Raw genomic sequence first — 19,958 nt, 5'->3', positions numbered from 1 at the left:
AACATATATGACTGCACAGCATATAGTCTACTTATACAGGATATTTTAAAATCCAGGAATATATCTCTTATCGAAAGAATCATTATTTGGCAACTCTAACAATCTGAAATATTGATAAATATCAGGAAGAAACTAAAAGATCTTTCTATGAAGCCTATTACATATAATGAAATTCTCACAAAACTGAACATTGCTTCAGTCAGAGGACTTCCCCCACCACCACCACCACCACCCCACACACACACACCCTCAGGACCTTAGAGCCATTTATTCTTATTTTGTATAGAATTCAAACTAAACTGATTTCTCAAGTCATAAAAGTTTAGGAGTAATAAATCAGAAGTATGTGTGGAGGTGGCATTGTTGAAGTAGGCACTGGAAGGAAGGGAGGGGGATGGAAGAGAGACAGAGAGACAAAGAGAGAGACTCAAAAACCACAGCATTATTATTGAGCCAGAGAAGCTGAAATACAAGAATTGGTTCTGAAAGCAACACAGTATCATGTACAGGGTAGTGTAATTGCTGGTATTTAATTTGATGAACCTGATTAGCCTGAAAGTTAAATTATGTCCAATAACTTTTATTTAAGAAGAAATATAACTATGTTATATATTTTACAAGTATTTCTTCCCAAAGAATTAAGCTGTAGCTTTTAAAGAAATATACTTCAGTTATAACAAATAACACAGTTCTTGGCATATGATAGGAGATATATATATATATATATATATCAGGTACTTGTAAATCCATTTTGCTTTCTTGTGGATATCATGTCTACTAATTGACAATTTGAGTGTGTGTGTGTGTTTGTAATTGTTGGGGGAAAAAGAAATCATTTATGTGGAATATTACTTACTTATAAAAAAAGCTGTGTTAAGCTGACCATATTTTTCAACTATAAATTAGGCCATATAGTAGGAAAATAAAATATTTTTTTCCAATTTGTGAATGTATGTGCAAGTCTTACAAAAGCATAGAAACAAAATAATTCCACTTTATTTCAAAGAATAAAATGAGATGAAATTAGGGCTGTCCATAAAAAAATTTTAAATTTGTATGGAAACACAAAAGACCCAAAATAGCCAAAATAATCTTGAGAAAGAAGAACAGAGCTGGAGGCACCGTGCTCCCTGACTTCAGACTATACTACAAAGCTACAGTAATCAAAACAGTATGTTACTGGCACAAAAACGGATACAGAAATCTATGGACTAGGATAGAAAGCCCAGACATAAACCCACACACCAATGGTCATTTAATCTATCACAAAGGAGGCAAGAATATACAGTGGAGAAAAGACAGTCTCTTCAATAACTGGTGCTTGGAAAACTGGACAGCTACATGTAAAAGAATGAAATTAGAACATTCTCTAACACCATTACAAAAATAAACTCAAAATGGATTAAAGACCTAAATATAAGACTGGACACTATAAAACTCCTAGAGGAAAACATAGGCAGAACACTCTTAAACATAAATTGCAACAAAATTTTTTGGATCCATCTCCCAGAGTAATGGAAATAAAAATAAAAATGAACAAATGGGACCTAATTAAACTGAAAAGCTTTTGCACAACAAAGGAAGCCATAAACAAGACGAAAAGACAACCTACAGACTGGGAGAAAATATTTGCAAACGATGCTACCAACAAGGGGTCAATTTCCAAAATATACAAACAGCTCATACAGCTTAATATTAAAAAAACAGCCCAAACAAAAAATAGGCAGAAAACCTAAGTAGACATTTCTCCAAAGGAGACATACAGACGACCAACAGGCACATGAAAAGATGCTCAATATCGCTAATTATTAGAGAAATGCAAATTAAAAGTACAATGATGTATCACCTCACACTAGTCAGAATGGCCATCATCAAAAAGTCTACAAATAATAAATGCTGGAGAGGGTGTGGATTAAAAGGAACCCTCCTATACTTTTGGTGGGAATGTAAATTGGTGCAGCCACTATGGAGAACAGTATGGAGGTTCCTTAAAAAACTAAAAATAGAGTTACCATATGGTCTTGCAATCCCACTTCTGAGCATATATCTGGAGAAAACTCTAATTTGAAAAGATATATGCACCCCAATGTTCATAGCAGTACTGTTACAATAGCCAAGACATGGAAGCAACATAAATGTCCATAAACAGATGAATGGATAAAGATGTGGTATATATATCCAATGAAATATTACTCAGCCATAAAAAATAATGAAATAATGCCATTTGGCAGCAACATGGATGGAACTAGAGATTATCATGTTAAGAGAAATCAGACAGAGAAATACAAATATCATATGATATCACTTATGTGTGGAATCTAAAAAAAAAATGATACAAATGAACTTATTTACAAAACAGAAATAGACTCACAGACATAGAAAACAAATTTATAGTTACCAAAGGGGAAAGGGGAGGGGGAGGGATAAACTAGGAGTATGGGATTAACAGATACACACTACTATACATAAAATAGGTAATCAACAAAGACCTACTGTATAGCACAGGGAACTATATTCAATATCTTTTAATAACCTATAATGGAACAGAATCTGAAAAAGAACGTATATAAATGAATCACTTTGCTGTACACCTGAAACACAACATTGTAAATTAATTATACTTCAATAAAAAAAAAAAAAGAAGCCTCATGTAGGTATAAAAACTCACCTTACTATTACATCAAAAAAAAAATTTGAAGAAGATGAAATATTTATAAATCAGTTTCAATTTAAAAAAACAACAGAAAGTTAAAAACTAAACACATTCTCTTTGACTACTGATCATTTTCAGTATTAAATGTCATTTCAACCTTGGGTATTCTAACTTTGGAGAACTTACCTAGATGGTTTAATGAGAGCAAAAATCCCTCTCATTTCTCTTATCAAATATGTATAACATGATTTTCCAGTCAATTATTAATTTCTGAGGGGCATTTAAAAATAGACCTGGAAATATTAACTAAAGTCATGTGGTTAACTGTACAACTCATTATAAAGAAACTGAGAAAGTTGTTAAATATGCCTTAAGCATCTTCATCATGAGCATAAGCAAAAAATCTTGGTAACTTCATTTGATTATTGTTTATAAAAGCAAGCCAATGTTCAAAAGATTTGAAATAAAGTTGTGATTTTGAAAAAAAAAATTAGGGCTGTCCAAAAACAATATCTGGGATGTGTTCTATATGGAGTATAATCCCTTACCCACCACAAAATTTCCTTAAGTGAAAGTGTATCCTTCAAGAATTTACTTTGGCATAACTTCTACAGCAACAAGGATTTGGTTCTGTTGAGGATAATTTAAAAGAAGGGAATGACCACGTGAACGAACACATTGCTATGGCCCCTTCCAGGATTTGGAAGTTGCTCCTGCAAATGAGGGTCTTGGAGCGTAAGCTTCATTAGTTTCATGGTAAATTTACCTCTGAGGGAGGTAATCCTTCACATGTCCAGAAAGTAAGTAATGATAGATTTAAATTAACTGTACAGAATCATTTATTATTAAGTGTATATATCCAGAATTAGCCAAACTCTGAGGATTGAGCGCACAGTCCTTCAGACTGCCTAGTCTCACCAAGACTTCTGACACCAACTGCAAGGAGTAAGTCTAACTACTGTTGAAAAGAAACAGACCCCAAATGGAGTCACTTGTAAGACCCACCTAAATACTTAACCTAATTGCAGTTTCAGCCTCTCCCAGGAGTGGAATTTTAAACCAATCAGTATGGAACCTCCTGATTAGCATAGTAAAACCCCTGCCATTCCCTTCCCCCCAAAAGAAGATGAAATGGCCTGAAACAATTCTTTTTTTGCTAATAGCCTTCTCATCCTGCCCAGTTTCTGCCTATAAATACCTTACATTTTGTACTTCTCAGAGTGCCCTCCTGCTTGCTAGGTGAGCTGCTGCATAAAGCCAATTAGAGTTTCAAATTTACTTGGTTGAATTTTGTTTTTTAACACTACAAATTTGGAGAACACCGTCCCCAAGACTGCCCTCACTTTTGACACAAATTGCAAGTTCAGGGGAGTTCCCAAAACCTTCCTCAAGTTTGAAAATTCACTACAAAGAATCACAGTACTCCCTGAAGGCTATTATACTCACAGTTACGGTTTATTATGGAAAAGAGGCACAGATTCAAAGGAAGAGACTCATAGGACAGGGTATGGAGGATTCCAAATGCAAGGCCTCCCTTGTCTCCAGGATGTATTACCTTCCCAGTGTACGTGAGCTTTGGGTCTGGAGATTTTATTAGGGCTTCATTGCATAGGCAGGATTGACTGATTGATTGCCCATGTGGTTGAACTCAATTTCCAGCAACCTCCTCCTGTCCCCAGAGATCAGGCTGATACCACATGGTCTGAGGGGCTCATTATAAGTCACCTCATTAGCATGAACTCTCAGATGTAGTTGAGGGGCCCACCATGAATAACAAAGACACTCCTATTACTCAGGAAGTTTCAAGGGCTTAGACATTACCTCCCAGGAACCAGAGACAAAGGTCAGTCCTCTCTTTGGAGCAGGACAAATTCTTTACTACACAGTGTAAAATACCACTGATGTACTCTTTAGTATACTTCTAATTTTATTTTTATGAATCTAAAACTATTCATGTTTCTATAGGACACCATGGTTCCCCACCTTTGCTTTTTTCTTGCAGGCTTATAAATTCCTCATCTTCTTCATAGTTGCCAGGTAGTTTGAGGGGAGATTATTTTGTCAATATGATTTAGGTCATCTCTGTAAAATGTGACAATTTACAACTGCGACAAATGTCAAAACTGGTTAAATTGATTTTATTTTTGTATTAACTATTGCAAATGACAGCAACACATTTAAAAATAAATTTAAGGTAAGAAACGAATTGATTGGCTAGAGTATCTAGAGTAACTAGAGTATCTTGCAAGGAGTATCTTGCTTTAAGAATAGCTGGAATCAGACTTTTAGAAAGTACTATCATGAGTTTTTGAATTTCCATTTTATGTATTATATGTATACATATATATATATATTTGCTGTTGTTGTTGTTGGGATTCTAACTCTGATCACTCATTAATGCAATTTCTCTTTTAATTCTTCGAATACATTTGTAATAACACCTTTGAAGCCTTGTCCATTATAGTCAGTATGTAGACCCATTCTGAAGTATTTTCTGTTGACTGCATTTTTTTCCTGAATGTAAGTTACACTTTCCTGTCTCTTCACATATCTATAATTTTTTAAATTGGACATTGCAGATAATACATTATGATGATTCTGGATTATGTTTTATTCTGAGGATTTTATTGCTATAAAAGGAAGTTAATTTGCAAGAATTGAAACTGTAAACTCTGTCTCCTCCACGGAATGTAGCCCTGATATATTTGCTCAGTTCTTAAGGTTTCCTGCTACTGCTATTTTTACCTCAGCTTTCCAGGGGTTTCACCTGCACCTGCATATCTTGGTGGTCAGCCAAAGATTTGGGCACAGATAGTGGGGTTCTGTCCTCTGATACCTCAAGCCAGTAACACTTCAGTTTTCTGCCCACCTGAGCAGATTGGGGAGCACAGTCAGATTTTAACAAAAGAGAAGCAGCAAATTCACAAACCTCTTAGTGCACCTAGTGCAGCTGTTTTTCAAGAGTAGAAAAACCTTATTGTTTTCTCACCAGATGCCCTGGTATCTCTCTTACACATGTGTAGTTTAGCAGTAAACCAGGATTAGCACAGAGTTTATGTTCAGATTTTGTGTCTCACCCATTTTGCAATTCTCTTGCTTCCAGAACTTTCCCCTTAAATTTACAGTTGCTTTTCCAGTTTTGAACTCTTCTCTGCTCTCATAATGCTGATTTTTTTTTTTTTTTTTGGCTGTCATAGACATGGTAGTAGGGAGAAATCTCAGGAAAGAAAACCACAAACTTGTAATTCTGCCTCCTTGAACTGCAGTTTTTCAAGAGTAAATTTTTCTCCTTCTTCTGTCTGCTTCTGGACACCTAATATTTTACACTGTTGGGAATATATGTATTCTAGATTTTATAATTATTAACTGCATAAGGTTTCGCCTAACCACTTCACTTTGCTGTCATTAATGGAAGTACTTCAATAAAACATTATTTTGAAAAGAATCTAAAAGGAATTTGTGGGCTCAATGTAGTCATTAGGAATTTTGATAGCAAATTGACAATTGGACTTTTTTCTTCATTTTCACTTGTTGGCATCACATGAACAGAATGTCAAGCCTATGTTTGTTTGTTTTTTTCCACATCCACAGAAATAGCCAATTGCTAAACCTTTGATTAGATTATCCCAGACACAATCTCATGGATATTAAGAAGGGAGAAATCCCCTATCTCATGAAAAAGAGTTGATCGTATAAAATCAATTAAAATATGATTTGGTAAAGTGTGTATACCAAAAAGCAATTACATGATTCAGCATCTTATTAGCATTTTTGAAAAATATTAACTTGACTGAATTCTTTGGTTAAGATTATAAAGAAATTCTACCAATTTTTGATCTATACATAGAGAAGATTACATACAAATGTAATATCTTATTTTAGAAAATTGGGTTAAAAAGATGATTCTCTTAGAAGTTGAGAGTGGTATTTTATATTTTCTTTTCTTGTAAAAATTTGTATTAATTTAGAATGCTAGTTGAGAAAAGATTTTAATTTAGAAAAACAAATTCCCTGAACTGATCCAGATGTATGTATCAAAGTGAAGTTACTCTTAGAACAGACATTAATTTTAATGTTCATATTTTCCAAAACACATACACATGCACGTGCACACACCACACACAGGGCATCTCTTGATGTACAACTACTCTGGTTTTCAAAAGTCATTGATTCTGGAACTTCCTTGGTGGCGCAGTGTTTAAGAATCCACCTGCCAATGCAGGTGACAGGGGTTCGAGCCCTGGTCCGGGAAGATCCCACATGCCGTGGAGCAACAAAGCCCATGTGCCGCAACTACTGAGCCTGTGCTCTAGAGCCTGCGAGCCACAACTACTGAGCCCATGTGCCACAACTACTGAAGCCCACATGCCTAGAGCCCATGCTCCACAACAAGAGAAGCCACTGCAATGAGAACCCCACGCACCACAACGAAGAGTAGCCCCTGCTCGCCTCAACTAGAGGAAGCCCGCACACAGCAATGAAGACCCAACATAGCCAAAAATAAATTAATAAATAAATAAATTTATATTTTTAAAAAAGTCATTGATTCCACTTGTGTCTATGAGTACTATGAACTAAATAAATAAGCAAGTGCAACCTCTCCAGGTGGGTAGCAATTCAAAGATCATTCTTTAACATTTCAGAAACATAATACTGAGCACCTCTTTACAAAGAATGTCTCCCCACTATTGAAATTTAAGTGCAAATTACAAATAGACCAACAGTGAAAAAGCACATAGCTCAATGCCTCAACTACTAATAAGAAAGGCAGCTAGTATGACAAAATCAACTTTGTGTAAGGACCAGAATTGTCATTTGTGACCAGACTCTGGGCAGTTAAAAGATCAGACCATATAACCTTCCCCCATCCTAGTGTTTCCTTGGGATTTCTACAAAAAGCACTTTCCCTTTGTGTTGCTTCCTTTTTCAGACTTTTTTCTCCACACAGCCAAAGAATTTTGATAAGAAAGCAATGTAAGGAAAAGTTAGAAGGGAAAACAGTAATAGCTAATATTTTTAAATAGAAAAATAATCTAGATTCTATTTTGCTTTATTTTTCAATAAAGCTCAATTCAATAAAGTAAAATACTTTCTCAAGATTTCCTGCAGTTTATATAGAAATAACAAGACCATGTCCATGTGGAGTAATTTTTAAGTAAGCACAAATCATAAGTCACAGTTCCATGATATTTTATAAAGTGAACTTTTGTGCATACCACCTATATACATAAATAGAAAATGCCCAGCTTCACAGAAGCCCCTCATAGCCCCTCCCAATTCCTTCTTCCCTAAAGGTAACTACTGTTATGAGTTCTATCACTATAGGTAAGTTTTGCTTGTTTTTACTTTTATACAAATGAAGTAATAAAATATGTATTTTTGTCTGACATCTCTTGCTCAATATTTGGTTTTGTGACACATTCATGCTGTTGCATGTATAAGTAATATGTTCATTGTCATTGCTGTATAGTATTCCATTTTATGACTATGTCAGAATTTATTGATTTTACTGTTGAATATTTTAGATGCACCCAGTTTTGTCTTTTATGAATGGGTGTTGCTGTCAACATTCTTATACATGTCTCCTGGTGAACATATGTACTAATCTGTAGGATACATACCTGGGAATAAAAGTGCTGAGTCATAGTGTAGTCTCATGTTTGTCTTTAGTAGATATTGCCATTTGGGGCAATTTTGAATGGTTCTTGATAGGTTTTTAGGGAATGATTTGGATCTGATAAATACCATAAAAGTCCTTCAGCAAGACAGCTACAAACATTCTCTGAGATTCAGGGAGCATGAACAGAGTAGTGAATGTGATTCACATTCATTCACTCATTCAACAAGCTTTTGGTAAGCAATTTAATATGTCAAACACTGTGTTAGGCATTGGCATTACAGCATTAAACAAATCAGTCTCTGTTCTCACCAAGTAACTTTACAATTCCGTCTATTAAAATCATTTGTATTTAGCAGAAAACATAGAAGAAAATCTTTGTGACCTTGTTTTTTGAAATAAATTATCCTTCCACCCATCTCCCGCATTCATATGTCAAAGCCCTAATCCCCAGCCTCTCAGAATGTGACTATATTTGGAGATAGGGCCTTTAAAGATGTAATTAAGGTAAAATGCGGTCATACAAGTGGATGCTAATCTAATATGACTAATGTCCTTATAAGAGTAAGAAGAGGAGATTAGGATATAGACATGTGTATGCACAGAGGAAAGACCATGTGAGGACACACTGAGAAGTTACCATTTGTAAGTCAAGCAGAGAGGCCTCAGAAGAAACCCAGACTGCTGACACTTTGATCTTGGATCTCTAGCCTCCAGAGCTGTGAGAAAATAAATTTCTGTTCTTTAAGCCACACAGTCTGTGATATTTTGTTATGGTAGGCCTAGCAAACTGACACACCTTGGGTTAGGCAAATAATTTTTAGATATGACAGTAAAAGTGTGATGCATAAAAGAAATTCATAAACTAAACTTAATAAAACTTTAAAAATTTGCTCTGCAAAACATTGTTAGAAGAATGGAAAGCAAGCCACATAATGGGAGAAAATATTTGCAAATCGTATCTCTGATGAAGGAATTATATTAAGTATATATAAAGAATTCTTATAACTTAATAATGAGAAAACTGAATCCCAATAATGAAATAGGCAAATCCTTTGAAGGGACACTTCAGCAAAGAAGGTATACAGATAACATAAAACCATATGTAAAGATGCCTGACATAATTAGTCATTATGGAAATTCAAATTAAAACCACACCTATTAGAATGGCTAACATTCAAATGCCTGGGCATACCAAATGTTGGTGAGGATGTGGAGGAACTGAAACCCTCATATGCTGCTGGTGGGAATGCAAAACAGTAGAGCCATGTTGGAAAACAGTTTGGCGGTTTTCTTATAAACATGCACTTACCGTACAACTGAGCAATTCCACTCCTGGGCTTCTGTCCAAGTGAAATGAAAACCTATGTCCACATAAAAAAATGTATTAGAATGCTCATAGCAGCTTTATTCATAATTACCCATAACTGGGAACAACCCAAATGTCCCTCACCCGGGGAGAGGATAACAGACTGTGGTATATCCATACAATGGAACACTACTCAACAATAAAAAGGAATGAACTTCTGATACCTGCAATGACATAGGTGTGTCTCAAATTCATTATGCTGAGTGATACATATATACTGTGTGATTCCATTTACATGTTATTCTAGAAAAGACAAAACTATAAGAATGTAGAACAGATCAGTGGTTGACAGGCAATAAGGGTTTGACTACAAAGATGACAAGAGATTTTCGAGGGAGCAGGGGAGAAGGCAGTGATGGAACTGTTCTGTATCTTGATTGTAGTGGTAGTGGTTACATGACTCATAGAATAGTCAACAAACAGAGTGAATTTTACTGTATATAAATAAAATATAAATGACAAAAAGTTGATGGACTCAGATATCCACATACAAACACCATCCTTCCTCCTGAAAAAAAATCATTTGCCAAGTTTTCTAAAAGTAGAGATAAGTTCAAGGATGGATAAGAGTGAGGCAAAAGATACCAGGGTGTGTATGGAGAAATGGAAACAATGTATTATTGTAAAGGAGTGATGCTGAAGAAGTTGACAGGAATGAATTTATGGAGGGCCTTGTATGTACTACAAAAGGATTTTGACCTTGTATGGTAGGGACTGGGAGCCATTGAATGATTTTGAGAAAGAGCATGGTATGGTCAACTTTTACATAAATCAGTCTGGTTGTGATAAAGAGATAGGATTTGACTTGTAGAAAGACTGAAAGCACGGAGATCAGTTGGAAGGTGTTTGCTGTAGTCCAAGTGAGATATGAAAAAATCATGCACTCAGGCAGCTGCAATAAGAATATAAAGTAAGGAGAGGTTTCTGAGCCTCATGGAGTGTGGATACATAAGTTCAAGAGAGCTAGAAGGGAAGTAATGACCTAAGAAAAGGATCTCTTAACTTTGGAAGGCTTCAGAGTACCTTCTTCTTACTATCTTGTTTCAGTCATAAGGGAGAGAATCACTACTGCTTGATCCTATCTAATTTCTGTGATACGAACCCACATGAATCCCAGACAATTTTTTCAATTACATGGTCTCACATGTTTTTTAGATGTTTCAGTGAAATCCAGATGGCAACCGAATAACAGTGATTAAATGACCTACAGTTAGGATGACCATATATCCAATTTTGCTAAGATATAGTCCCTGTTTATTCCTGATCTCCTAGAATAATTATTATAGTGTATTAATAATAGTACCTCCTTTCATTCTCAAAAGCACCCTGGTTTGGATGGCAAAATTTATGGTCACCCTAGCCTATAGTAGCTTCTCCATTTGACTATTCTTCAAGGGGAAAAAGGAGGGAACATAAAAATGCCAATACATTCATCTTTTTTTTTTTTTTTTTTTTGGCCGCACTGCACGGCATGTGGGATCTTAGTTCCCCAATCAGGGATCGAACCCACGTCCTCTGCATCAGAAGAGCAGAGTCTTAACCACTGGACAGCCAGGGAAGTGCCAATACATTAATCTTTTGAGTATAAACCAAGAGAGTTTTTTTCATCTTCAAAGGCCTATAGAGCAGTAAAACAGAATGGAAAGCTATATAATCTGAACACAAAGGTAATCATTTAACTATATATGTATATATACACCCAATTAACAGACTTGATCCTCAAATAATTATTGAGTTCTTCCCATTTACTTTTTCTTCCTGTGTACTAAATTTTGTGTAAAATTTAAAACCTTACTATCCCTTGGTACTTAAAAATTTCAACAGAGTGCCCCAAGGCCTTGAAGGGAATTAGGAGGTGAGGTCATGACTGATTGTGATACCCCTGACTGTTCTCCTTTCAAAGATTCATCCTTCATTCTGTCTTCTATAATCCTGTGAGAAGCCAAAGCAAGCTTGCTCAGAAGGGTTCCTTGTGAAATATCAAGAATTCTACACTAAATCATCACCTCACTCGTGCTAGGTCCACATAGGGCAGACAGAAGAGAAAAGAAGCATAACAACTTTGCTTCGTGGCACACTGTTCTGTCACATCAAGACTGGTTTTTGACACACCCCAAACCCTGTTTTCACACTCTGACCATAATGGTAAAATATAATTCTGGCCTGTGTAAACCAATATGAAAGTGACAAACAAATAGAGTACTGAGGCAGAGAAGATTGGATTTCTTCCAGAGAAGATTTTAAAATACAAAAAACTGTATTTTATTATTTCTACCCATCCTACTTCCATAAAGGACTTAAAGCAATAAAAACAAATAAGTTGTAATGAATTATAATTATGTTAGCAATAATCAAATGAGGAGTAGCCATTATATTGCCTTTTTTTTTTTTTTTTTTTTACTTCTTTTGCTTGATCTTTAGTTTTAAAATAAGAGTCCTGCAAAAACTCTTCACAGGTTCAACAGCTTGAATAAGATACTAACTCAAAAGATTAAAACTTGGCTCTTTTATCTTTGTAACAGTCTGATGCCTTCAAGCTTTCTAAAATGAAATTGAATTTGAATAAGGATAGCACTCCTGAGGTCTGTAAATTGTCAGTTCTCAAAAGGTTCCTTGTCTGTATTCCATATTCTCTTTCTAAAGCCTATAGGACAGATAATACAGACTCAGTTCTAAGTAGAAGATGTTACATGCATGTCAAATTTTTTTCTTTTTAAAGAAACTGATGTGCTCTTCAAGTCTATTAAATCTGAAAGATATCTGCATAAAATTTATCCACAGAAGATGTTTTGACATGGTCAGCATGGGCTTTTGCAAAGAGGTAAAGAAAAAGGCTCCCTTCATCTTCTTGTACCCCCAGTAGGGCCCAGAATAGGTACTAAATCAGTTACCACCACCATCTGTTCTATTATTTATTATGTTACACTGTAATTTATCTGTTTCTCTATCTATCTCCCCCACTAGACTCCATGAACTGCTTGAGGGTAAGGGTTGTTTCCCATGCATCTTTATTTCTCTGGCACCTAGCATGAAAGGAATTCAGTAACTTGCTGAATAAATGAGTAGGGTTTCATTTTAATTTTGTTAGAGGCCATATACTTAACACTGTGCCTCTTGCATAGTAAGTGTTCAATAAATGTTAACTGTTATTTGCTATAATGGGGTCAAATGGAACTGGGAGCTGTACTGGAGCAGATTCTTACTGGCTGTTAAATTTTCAGGAATTTTGCAAGCTGGTTGTTAAATTATTGGTAGAAATAGCCCATGGAGGGAGAATTCATACCCTGGAAATTAGCAAATGCCACAGTTCCACACACAGACACCCCCTCCCCCCAAGTCGGCAGTTAAACATTTACCAGCACACCACTGAAGTCAGATAACATTACTACATACTGGAGCTTGAATCCCTCTAAATGTTATTAATGTTCATATGATAAAGTGTGCATGTGATATGTGTTGAATGTAGGAGAGAGAGGAAAGTGGAACATTGGGGACAGAGAGGTAGTCTGCCAGCAACTGAGTGAAGTTCCAAATCCAACCTCCCATAACGCTTCACCTCTCTCAGACAATAGCCTTTGCAACAATTTATGATGCAGGGTCTCCTGGTGGGCTTAATTTAGGCCAACAAGAAAGAACCGGCTGATGGTCTTAATTCAATATCAATCATTATCGTGCTTCAGAAAAACTTCAAATGTTGCGACACCAACAATATAAAGGTTTACTAACCATTGAAATTCTCCACGATGAAGTAGTTTGCTTTAAAATGTGAGTTTTTTGTGTAAAGTAGGAGTGTTCACAGGGAAGCTAGATGAAAATCTGCAGAGAAACTGCAGAATGAATTCTCACTAGGTGATTCTCTCGCACCGTGCTTCTCAAAGTCTGATCTGCAGACTTCTTGGGACCCACCCAAGACCTACTGAATGAGGACCTGCATTTTAATAAGCACCTCAGGTTATTCATATGGAAATTAAAGTTTGAGAAAGCTTTGCCCTAGATCACCTCTAAGGTCACAGCTAACTCTGGGATTCTATGCCTCTACCGTGACTTGATGAAGACATACAAATCACGCTTATAATATTTGGAAGGAAATAAAATGACAGAATGAAACAATTCGACACTAAACTCCAGATACAAGTTCCAAAATAAACTCGACATACTTAATGATAGGCGAAAATCGGCAAGATGAAATTCAAAAGGCAAAGTATGAAATCTACATTTAGAGAAATTCCCAAAACAAGGGAATCAGGCACATCCACAGGCCTAAGTCTTGTCAAAGCATCCGGATGAGTGACATACAGGCAAGTCCTTCTGTCCTAGATTCTGAGCTCTATTCATGTGCTCTCATGGGTTTATATTACTTTGTGAATTTTCTGAAGTCACTGCAGGAATATGCAATGACCTTCTGAACTAGACCATTTAGTAAGACCCTTAGTTACAACATCTGCTTCTTTTGGGCTCTCCCCATCTCCCACTGGACCTGGAACAGAGCTCTTTACCAAGTGAGTGACCAAACAATGCTGCTGACTGATAATAATTATTAGTAGCATTTTAGATAGTACCCTTGTTTCTATTCCCTTCCAGTGACGACAAAATCTTCATAACACAACAAAATATCTCCATGATAGAAATTATTTATATTGTAAGCAGTAAATACAATATAAATTTTAACAAATCAATTAACAAGTGATAGACTGCTACAATTTCTAAATAATATCCTGCAACTAATATTTTCAGTTTAAACTTTATACTCTAAACTTTAAATGTTTCCCCAAAGTGATCAAATCCATTGACCACTTCTCTGAACCACTGCATTTCTTCCTGATCTCTGTTGGGTAGAACAGAGTTGGCAAATGTGTTGAGAAGCCAGAGCTGTTGTATTAAATGAACAATATGCATATTGTGACCTGCTGAATGAGGAGACACAAGCCACCACACGGGGATGGCAGGGAGCTCCCTCAGCATCTTACCTCCCACTTTGGGAACCTGAAACCCATGGGGTCGTTTTGATTGAAGGTGCAGTTTCAATCAATACACCCACACAAAGGAAATCGAATCACAAGATTTATTATTGCTTACAGATCCGGGGTTGGGGGTTGCTGGCAGCGCAGTGAGCCAGGGGAAGGGTAGTCCTTCATCCCAGGCGACAAGCCAGTAGGAGATAGAGAGCAGGGCAGCAAGTACTTATTACCTATAAGGTGGTTGGGACGAGGTCACTAACTTCGCGGGCTTAGCTTTAACTGTGGTTATTTTAAAAGGTGTCCCAGGGAAAAGCAAAGCAGGAACTTATGGCGGGCATCCTAAACTCAAGTCCTTATCTAAATGTCCAGACTCTGGATGTGAGTAGGGTTATCATACTCTAAAATGCCTAGGCAGCAACTCAGAAAAACAAAGTTGTTTTCCTCAAAAGGTGTTTTTCCCATCACAGCAAACTTTTTGTAAAGGGCCAGACAGTAAATACTTGGGCTTTGTGAGTCAGATAGTCTCTGTTGCAACTACTTAAAAGCAGCCATAAACAATACGTAAACAAAAGAGAGAATGAGTGCTGCTGTGTTCTATTAAAACTTGACCACAGCAGGCAGGCCACAGTTGGCTGAGCCTGAGTTGGAAGATTCCGTATCACAAGAATCCAAGGTCCCCTCTTGCACTTACTCCAGGGAAAGACTGCTCCAATTCACATGGATTTGCCCTTCTCAACCCAGGAACCCATATGGATCTTGTTTTTTCAGTAGAAACCAATGAGTATGATCCAGATTCATGTCAACCAAATATTGCACAAATGTCTTTTTTCCCCATTTCTCCTTCTTTCTTCTGTCCTTGTGTCAATACAAGGCTCTATTTTATTCTGCTTCTCTTTTGCAAAGTCGTTCTGGAGGAGAATTCACACACAGAAAATTTTTCTTTTGGTTCTAATAATAGAGATGGGCAGGCCCACGAGCCAAGGCTGAGCTAAGTTGCCTAGAGAAATCTAGGCTGAGAGGGCTGGAGACATTTTGCTCTTCCTCCCCTCTACCAGTCATGCCAGAGGAGTGACCAGTCAGAGAAAACAGCCCTGCCCTCTGGGGGCTGGGGGGTAGGGGGGTAGGGGAGGATGTCATAACTAATTCCCCCTAAATCTGTTTAGTTCCAAGTCCATGATACTCCTTCCCATGACACTACTTCCCACACTGACTTATTTAACCAATTTGAAGAGGATTAAGGGCTCAGTTGACACTTACAAACGAGTTTCATGTGGTTGAATGAAAAACATGTTCTGGCAGCTTTGAGCTGTATGTAGCACAATGAGTTGGAATGTCAGAAAAAGGAATCTGGAAATTGGATCCCATTTTGAATTCAAGCCAATATCAGAAAGACCTTAAAGGTTCCGTTTTAATTTGCAAATTGAGATTTACCAGAAGCCAAGAAAGACAAACAGTCTTCATCAAGGCAGCATTTTTGCAAGTTTAATCCACCAGTTCACAGTTTCTTTGACCCTTGTGGTACTCGAGATTATTTTGCTCCTCCCAGAACACTGTGCAATAAAAGGGAGCTGATCAATGGAGAGAGACCTACGCTGCCTGTGAGAAGATAGCCATGGGGGATGATAAAACTGTTTTATTTCATGCTTGAGTATATCTAATATTTTTTTCAATATTTTCAATTCAGAATTTTTACCCTGCTTAAAACAAAACAAGGAGAAAAAAAACCCAAAACCTTATTTTAACTTTTGAAGTGCGTTAGAAACACTGACTTTGGCTTGGCTCCTGAAGAGATTTGGGGGGTTAATTTATTTCTTTGAGAAGAGAGACAGTACAGAATCAGATAATCCAGCTGTTATAATTTTGAAGAAAGCATAAGTGTGATTTAGAAGCATATTCACCTTGCTATGTGCCTGCTAGTAAAAGATAGTAGTGAAATCCTCAGTAGAGGCACCAATTGCAGTAATCTTAACGAACTGGAGCTTGAAAACCATCAAGAAATAGCCACAACATCTGCAATACAGAGAACAAGCAATGGAGAAAACAATGATAAACAAGGAAAATGTTAATATTCTATTTATTCTTTGCAAGACATGCATCAAATATCCCCCAGCGTCTCTCTTTAAACATGGAAATGAATGTAGGCTACTTCCCCTTTCACCAAAATGAATGTTGAAGAGAAGCTTCAATCTCATTGACTAATCCAGCTGTTCCTTTAAATTGAATTTTTAAACATATGGGCACACAAGCCAATCTATATGCAGAACAATTCTTTGAACAGCATGCAGACGGTTTGGGATTACATGCTATGTATCACACAACTGAGTTTTCACAGGACAAAAGAATGAATTCCTTATTGTGACACTTGAGATAACAATACTAAAGAATTTCAGCTCAACTTTAAATTGCTCCACAACTGCTGTAGTTTTCTTAGTAGGAGTCTAACAGCCTCCTCAGCTTCTGGTTTCTTCTACCAAATAATAACTGCTAAACTCTACTAAAGAATGGGTCATTGATCTTCTCATTCATTCAGTCATTCAACAAACATTTCTTGAGCAACTCATGTCTGGTACTCTCTCTTTTTTTTTAATATTTTATTTATTTATTTATTTCCTGGTCACACTTAATTAATTTAAATTAATTAATTAATTTAGTTAGTTATTTTTGGCTGCGTTGGGTCTTCATTGCTGCACGCGGACTTTCTCTAGTTGCGTGAGCAGGGGCTACTCTTCGTTGCGGTGTGTGGGCTTCTCGTTGTGGTGGCTTCTCTTGTTGCAGAGCACGGGCTCTAGGCATGCGGGCTTCAGTATTGTGGCACGTGGGCTCAGTTGTTGTGGCTCACAGGCTCTAGAGCACAGCCTCAGTAGTTGTGGCGCACGGGCTTAGTTGCTCCGCGGCATGTGGGATCTTCCTGGACCAGGGCTTGAACCCGTGTCCCCTGGTAGGCGGATTCTTAACCACTGTGCAACCAGGGAAGTCCCTAGTACTATCTTTTTTTTAATGTGTATTTTTTTTTATTGACGTGTAGTTGATTTACAATGCGTGAATTTCTGCTATACAGCAAAGTGATTCAGTTATACCTATATATACATTCTTTTTTTATATTCTTTTCCATTATGGTTTATCTCAGAATATTGAATATGGTTCCCTGTGCTATACAGTAGGACCTTGTTGATTATCCTGGTACTATCTTAAACATTGAGAATAGAGAGATAAATATGGAATAAAACCTCTAAAAACTACATTCCTAATAGGTAAGACAGACTTATATAGAGATGAATTATATGAAAAGAAAGAGAAAGGGAAACACATCCCTAATTTGAGATTTTTATTCCAATTCAACAAATCTCCTTTTCGTCACCATATAACATATTGACCTTATGTTTTAATTTATGTGTGTCCCTGGGAAATTCCTCTTGTCAGTCATCTTTCTTGGAAAATAAATGATTACTTAAACCAGCACCTACTATTGTATATAGGACACTGACAACCAGGACAGAGCAGGCTGGAATGTGGAGGGGGCCTGATGGAACCTGTTACCAACGATGTATGAGGATGGAAACAATTCAGCCCTGAGATTTCCACTGACATAGTATTGGTACACAGTGAGGATTTCAGCTGCTGATTCTGCCCCAGATCAGTTGCCCATAGTTTTGCTGATAAGGGGAGCCGATGAAGGGAAGAGGAGACAGGAAAGGAAAAAATGTCTTTAAATATTAAGGTATTTTTGTGGTCTAAGCAGGGTTGGTATACAACCTGTATGCACTGGTTAGGCATCTGTTCTTATTGCTCACTATTTTAATATCACCCTGAGTGTAGGTACCAAATTTACTGTATAAAGTGCACAGAGAATTGAAAGAAAATGTGGTGTATATATACAACGGAATACATTTAGCCTTTAAAAAGAAGGAAATCCTGCCATATGTGGCAACACAGATGAACCTGGAGGACATTATGCTAAGTGAAATAAGCCAGTCACAAAAAGACAAGTGCTATATCATTCCACTTCCACGAGGTACCTAAGATAGTCAAACTCATAGAAACAGAGAGTAGAATAGTGGTTTCCAGGAGTTGGGGAGAGGGGGAAATGGGGAGATACTGTTCAACAGGTGTAAAGTTTGTTACACAAGATGAATGAGTTCTAGAGCTCTATGGTACATCATGCCTATAGTTAACAATACTGTATTGTGCACTTAAAAGTTTGTCAGAAGGGTAGATCTCATGTTAAGTGTTCATACCACAATAAAAAATGGAAATATAATCTTGAAGAACTTTGCTAGAGTTCTGAGTCTTTGAAGTCTCAGAAGTCTCTGAGAGAGACTCTGAGAGAGACTTTGAAGTCTCTCTTTGAGTCTTTGAAGCCATGTCACCTTTAAGACTAAATTTGGGAGGAGGTGCCACCTGGGATGAGTCTTTAAAGGATAAATAGGAGTTAGGCCTGCAAGGAGAGGGCTGGGGACATCCGAGGCAGAGGGAACACACTCATAAATGGGAAACATCATGATGAGTGTAGGTGAAAGTACAAGGATTTTAGCGTGGATGAAGAGGAGAGATAGCAGAGCAGAAATGTACACAGGGTGCAAATTATAACTAGTCTTATATGGCAGGTTATGGAGTTAGGACTTTATCCTACGAATCATGGGGAGCCATTTGAAGGCTTAAGTAAAGCAAGTTGGGGAGGGGAGGCCACCATATGATCAAATTTGCGTTTGAAAAGGTTACTCAGGCTGCAGTGTGGAGAATAAATGGGATTGGGCAAAGGAAGGGAGTGAGAATAATTTTGAATACCTGAGGGTTGCATTTTTGCTGGGCTGATACAGCAGAAGGGACAGGTTATATGACTTGGGAGAGGCCAGTAAGGGGCAAATAGACTAGAGGAAATTGGAGTACAGTAGTCAAGGTAGTGAATGTCTCACTTATAGGAGAGAGCAGCTGTAATGGGTTTGGGGAACAAATGAGTTGGAAAACTTGGAGGTTATAACCAGAGAATGGATTCTTGGAGTGTAAGATTTCTTACGTGGTGTGGTTTAAATTAATTGTGATATTGTGATGTATAATAAATATTTTGGTCTTTAGTCCACGATTCCTGGCTTACAGCTTCCCCAAACCCTTGGAATTTCCTGAGCAATAAGAGCGATGGGAGCATCTTCTGTCATAATATTTGGCCTCTTGTCCTCAGTTCCTGAAATCCCTTCAGAGCCATAAAGCCGAAATGGGTGTCTTTGAAGCCGAATATGGCCTCTGTACCCTGACACCGAATTAAATCTTGGAGACAGAGTTTTGGGTGAAGTAGAAAAGAATAGCTTTATTGCTTTGCCAGGTAAAAGGGGTCACAGCAGGTTAATGCCCTCAAAACTGTGTGTC

At 37.1% G+C, this 19,958-nt stretch overlaps 1 long non-coding RNA gene across 1 annotated transcript in view; it reads left to right on the top strand.

Annotated features, from left to right (window-relative positions):
* Nucleotides 1–715: 715 nt before the first annotated feature.
* Nucleotides 716–19,958, top strand: part of LOC309651841 — a 39,197-nt gene continuing 19,954 nt past the window's right edge. Inside the window, exon 1 of the long non-coding RNA XR_014258434.1 lies at nt 716–19,951. This is a non-coding gene — a long non-coding RNA (uncharacterized lncRNA). The remainder of the gene's footprint in view (nt 19,952–19,958) is intronic.

This window comes from Balaenoptera physalus (assembly GCF_965194825.1).
Source record: "Balaenoptera physalus genome assembly, chromosome: X".
Taxonomy (NCBI): Eukaryota; Metazoa; Chordata; class Mammalia; order Artiodactyla; family Balaenopteridae; genus Balaenoptera; species Balaenoptera physalus.
The sequence above is the reverse complement of the archived record's forward strand: the minus strand, read 5'-3'. Positions and strand labels throughout refer to the sequence as shown.